Genomic DNA, 6,000 nt, shown 5'->3' with positions numbered 1-6,000 from the left:
CCTTCTTTAGAACCTAAACCGGGAGACTACAAGGAGTTAGTGCCCACCCCAAAATCTCATTTCAAACCCTAGGCTATTTCGAGATTATTTCCTGCTTTATTTTCTGATCAGAGCATGTGAACTAGAAATTTATGTGTTTAGGACTTGTTCAAAATCAACTTGCGAGATAGAGATCATGTCCGGGTAGGAATAATAAGCAGGTGGGGTAGATATCATGAGGGGTAGACTTTTATTTTCATTATTTTGATTATTATCCTTACCTCACTAACTCTTTTCATTTTTGTTCTCTTTCATTTTATTTTCATCATTCAAAAGAGATGTTGATCCACCAAAAACGTGTTCGTTAAATGTAAATAATTTGCATTAATGGACAAAGGGGTTATAATACAAGAGATGTAAAGCTCAGAAGTCCGGCTATGGTCAGAAAATACTCATAATGGAACAGGTTTACACCAAGCACATCAAAAGTCAACTTTTCCAAAATAGATTGGCAAAAGTTATAGGGGTAAGATGAGAAAAAGGTTACTGACCTGGGGAGTCCCTTCAAGGACAACAAGAACAAGATGGCAAAGCGATAGTTGAAACTGGAGGCCATTTTTGACGAATTCAAGAAACAAGAAGATAAACTTCGAATAGTTCCTATCGATAGAGGGCTCCAATGGTGTTTCCGTTAGGGAACAACTCAACAGAGAGTGAACACTAGAGATGAAGCTATTCGAGACTTCTTGGGACAAGTATAAAAAGCAACTCAAAGAGGCCGAAACAGTTCGACAGGGTATTTAATCGGATGAAGGTAGAAGATGAGTCAACCTGTTAGAAGTTGTTCAGGGTCTAGAAGAATATACCTTTAAAATGTTTTTTGTCTCTTAAGAAGTAATACTTTTTTCCCCAATAAGGATTATTTATAATAACAGACGTGTTTTTGGATCAATGCCTCAAACATTTCAAGCATTATGCATTCTTTCATATTTTGCATTTTTTTATTTCATTCACATTAACTAACAAGAGATATCTCACAAAAAGGGAACAAACACTGGACATACTACCTCGAGATTGGACATACCCGTTCAAACAAAAAGGAAATAGAAGCTAAGATTGCTCGACTTGAAGAGAACATGCTTAGGTTACGAAAAGAACCAGAAGAAAAAATAAATAAAAATCAACAAAATACCTTGGATTCTATCACTAGGAACCAAGACTTATTGGTTGACCAGATTATTTCAAGGTTGTCTGACCTAAATCGAATGAACACCCCTGGGGTAAGGGCATCTGAGAGGGTAGCTGTACCACCTACTCCACAGTTGGTAATTTCACTTGGAATCTTAATAGGACATCAAGGGGATTCATCTGCCACAAAAGCACAGGCCTTTGTAACCAGCCTTCAGATTATCACCATATTCCGAGGTTTGGTGAGGAAGTTAAAACAAAGATGGTAGAAACGACCATTAAACAATGAGGTAGGTCGAGTCGAAAACCTCCCCTGAAGAAGAAAGAATGAGATATCATCAACATTTTCAACGCTAGTAAAGACGTTACAATCTCCAAATAAAAACCAATTACAGCTGTACCGTCAGGTACTTCTAGGAAAGATTCGAGAGAATCAAGGAAAAAAAAGAAAAATGAGCATTTCGATCCCATTCCCATGACATATAAAGTGCTTTACCAATAGCTGTTTGACACACATGTGGTGTCTCCATATCCAAAGAATCCTCTAAAGCCCTTTACCCCAGGTGGTATGACGAAAATTCTCACTGTGAATATCATGGCGGTGTTCCGGGGCATGCTAATGAATACTACCTCGCCTTTAAGAGGATTATCCAAAGAATGCACAACATGAGCTAGATTTATTTCAATAATTCAAAATCACTTGACGTTGGACAGAACCCTCCGTCTAATCATCAAGAGAATGAGGAGAATGCAATCACCATAGAGAATGGTAAAAAGGCCAAAACCACAGTCTCCGAAGTGAAGTCACCTCTTGCTTGGGCATGGATAAATGATAAATGCAGGGTTTCTTACACCACATCCTAGCACATCAGATTCCACAAGTGGCAGTCATTACTGTTATCACAATGAATATGCACATGATGTACAAGAAGCCATGAAGAGTGAACCAATTGAGAAATGGGGAGCAAGTGCAGATGAAGGCCCTAATCCAACTAATGGGGCATCCTAATGAGGCTTTATTCCATTTTGCAGCATCCTATTTGAACTTTGTTTTTTTTTACTTTCTCATATTTCTTCTTGTAACTTGCTTTTGAACTTTCTCATATTTCATTTTATAAGGACATTTCAATGAATTTATGTTGAGCATTTAATCAAATTTACAACTTGAAATTCTTTGCATATCAAATGAGTTAAGAAACTTTGTAAATGATCAGAGTTATAGATCTTTAATAAAGATACGTGATTAAAATTGGTAAAATAATTACCCTTGAGTTTACCCCAGAAGATACACTCGAACACCCTATCCTACTATTGCAGGGACCGATATAGCCTTGTCCTTTCATAAGGGAATGAACAAGAGGCTTGGTATTAGGTATGTATAGGAGTGGACAACATAGGGCATCTCTTGTGTATAACATTACTGTAGTTTTATTAAGGACATTAAATGATGATTATAATCTTTATAGATGAGATAGTCGAGTAGGTGAATCTAGTTTAGGGTTGTTTCTTGGAAATTGAACTCTAAAGATGAGATTCCTTGACCTTCAACAAACACCAAGACTATAACAGGTTCCTCTTGAAAAACTTAAGAAATTGGATCCGTATACCCAGATTATAATATTATATATACAATAAAGCTTGAGTTGTTCCTCTAAAGTAATTGGTTAAATGCCCCGGCTTTATGGATAAGATTCAGCTAGCCTAGTAAAGGTGATTCTAATATACAATAAAGCTTAATATGTCCCTCTAAAGCAATTGGTTAAACGCCTCGACTTTGTGGATAAAATTCAGCTAGCCTGATAAAGGTGATTATAATATTGAGCTGTCCCTCCAGAGCAATTGGTTAAACACCCCGGTTTTATGGATTCACCTAGCCAAACAATGGCAAATTAAATCTAAATAAGGAGTTTCGGTAAAGATTGACTAAGGGATTTAAGGAACACCTGTTATAGTCAATTTCACACGAGCACTCAGGAATTTCATTCTTAGACCGATATTTCTGCACTGCCTTTGTTAGAGAAGCTTATAAAGCTTGAACAAATGGAAGATTTTAGAGGACCAAAATAGAAGGTCTAGTAATTGATTATGCTAGTTGCGCCATTTTGTCCGCATCCGATTAAAAGGCCAAGCCGAAAAAGGGGGCATGTTGTGATGTTTAAAAAAGAAATGACATATTGGTGGCCAAAATCTTAGAAAATAGGAAGCCAACCTGAAACCAACACATCAACTTGGACATTTGTCAAAGAGTTATAACTCTGAAAGTATTAAAGAGCTATTAATTCATTTGATTTTCTGTGAACTCATGTTTATGATTTGATTCGATTGTGAGCCTGAATTAAGGGACAATGCTTTACAAGATTCTTATATTCTCACATCCTTTTTCCCTCCTAAAATAAGAGAAAGAAAATAAAATCATTTTCAAACAGGACAGTCTCAAATGTGAATGGTCCTGGAAGCTGTTGAGGCTCATTTTGCCTTAATTAAAGAAAGAATAAACAATGTCAAATTTCAAGCATTTCACATTCTGGAAAGCAATCAGTCTGAGTGATCAGATGGAACTTGTAACACTCCCTTGTGACTTTATCAGCAACCCGAGAAGAAAATGGGGCATTGTCGATTATAAGGACAAGACCAGTAGACAAAAATGAGGCTCTATCCAGGAGACAAAACAAGAACTAATTCATATTGCATGCATCTTAGACATACTTAAGAGCATAACATTTATCATTTTTCGCATACATATTTTTTATAGCTTTTAGAGTCATGTTTCGACTTCAAGAGGAAAAATACTCGATTCAAAAGCACCTTTAAAGATCGATGGTGATTGCTTAACTCAACAGCGAGAAGCTACACCTCAATCAACTTGATATATTGAAAGATCGACAATCAACTTCAGACGGGTTCAAGAGCCAATTCAGAGCGGATCCAATTCATCTTAACTCAAACGACGAGTGGCTATTTTCCAGTTAAAATTTCAAGCCAGATTTCAATTCCAAGACAGATGATATCCAACTGACAGACTACCTCACTTGTCTTTCTCACAAGGAGAAGTCACTCGAAGAACATCCCATGTGGCTTTCCCGTGAAGGGGAGTCATCCAAAGATCATCTCACCTGGTTCATACCTGCAAAGGGGAACCACATGAAGAATATATCACTTGGTTTTCCCGTGAAGGGGAGTCATCCTAAGATTGTCTCACCTGGTTCAGACCCGCTAACGGAAACCACCTGAAGAATATACCACTTGGCTTTCCCATGAAGGGGAGTCATTTAAAGAATTATGACCGGCTTAGACACGTGAAGGGGAGCCATTTTTCACTTAAAGGAACTATTTGAAGCATAGCTCAAGGCGAGAAGGGCTATCTGTCAACAAAGACCTTCGAGTTCGATTACATTCAGCTCAGAGGCATATCAAATTTACAGCATAGCTCAAGGCGAGAAAGGCTATCTGTCAACAAAGACCTTCGAGTTCAATTACATTCAACTCAAGGACATATCAAATTAACATCATAACTCAAGGCAAGAAGGGCTATCTGTCAACAAATACCTTCGAGTTTGATTTCATTCAGCTCAAGGGCATGTCAAATTTACTGCATATCTTAAGCCGAGAAAGGCTATCTGTCAACAAAAAACTATCGAGTTCGATTCCATTCATCTCGATGACACATCAACCACATGGTAGCATCGAGAAACAACTTTCTGATTAAAGCCGAGGTCTTTAAGTTAAGAAGAAGATTTGGGGCAACCTCTCAGCTTAGTACGACATAACTCAAGGCGAGAAGGGTTATCTGTCGATGAAAACTTTCGAGTTCGATTCCATTAAGCTCGATGACGTATCAACTACTTTCCAATTAAAGTTTAAACCGAGTTCTTTAAGTCAAGAAGAAGACCTGGGTTAGTTGTGCTTTAGTGACAAGAAACCATCTTCCAGCAGCATAACTTAAGTCGAGAGAAACTATCTGTCAACGAAAACTTTTGAGTTCGATTTCGTTCAGCTCGAGGGCCTATCAACCACATGGTGGAGTCAATGAACTATTTTCCAGTTGAATTTTCAAACCAAGGTCTTTAAAACGAGAAGAAGACCGAAGTTGACTACGATTTGGCAACGAGAAGCCACATTCTGATTCAAATTCTGAACTACGGCTTCAATTCCATATAGTTTCAAGACGGACTCGACTTCGCGACGGAGGAGTTATCCGCAACTCAATTTGACAGGGAGTTATTCCTAATTTCAATATCAGAGTCAATTTCAACTACACAAAGGATAATATTAGACTCAGGGACCCCTTCATACCGAACGAAAATTTATGTCATTTTATCTTTGTCCTATTATTCGTTACACGAAAAAAAAATAAAGAGGGGCAGTTGTAGACACTTATTTTCGTCCAGATTTTTTTATTTTATTTTATTATTTTTTATATATATATATTAGTAGAGTATAATTTTTGAAAATATATTTTTAGAAAACAATCTTTGAAAATGTATATATTATATAGTTTTTGGAAAACATTTTGAAAATATATAATATATAGATTTTGAAAACATTTTAATATATATATATATATATAATATAGTTTTTGAAAATATTTTAAAAACTTATATAATATATAGTTTTGAAATCATTTTGAAAACTTATATAATATATAGTTTTTGAAAACATTTTGAATATATATATAATATAGTTTTTGAAAACATTTTAAAAACTTATATAATATATAGTTTTGAAATCATTTTGAAAAATTATATAATATATAATTTTGAAAACATTTTTGAAAACATATATAATATATAGTTTTAAAACATTTTTAAAAACTATATAATATATAGTTTTGAA

Source organism: Hibiscus syriacus, unplaced genomic scaffold (assembly GCF_006381635.1).
Source record: "Hibiscus syriacus cultivar Baekdansim isolate YM2019G1 unplaced genomic scaffold, ASM638163v2 tig00110384_pilon, whole genome shotgun sequence".
NCBI lineage: Eukaryota > Viridiplantae > Streptophyta > Magnoliopsida > Malvales > Malvaceae > Hibiscus > Hibiscus syriacus.
Note: the sequence above shows the minus strand (reverse complement) of the source record.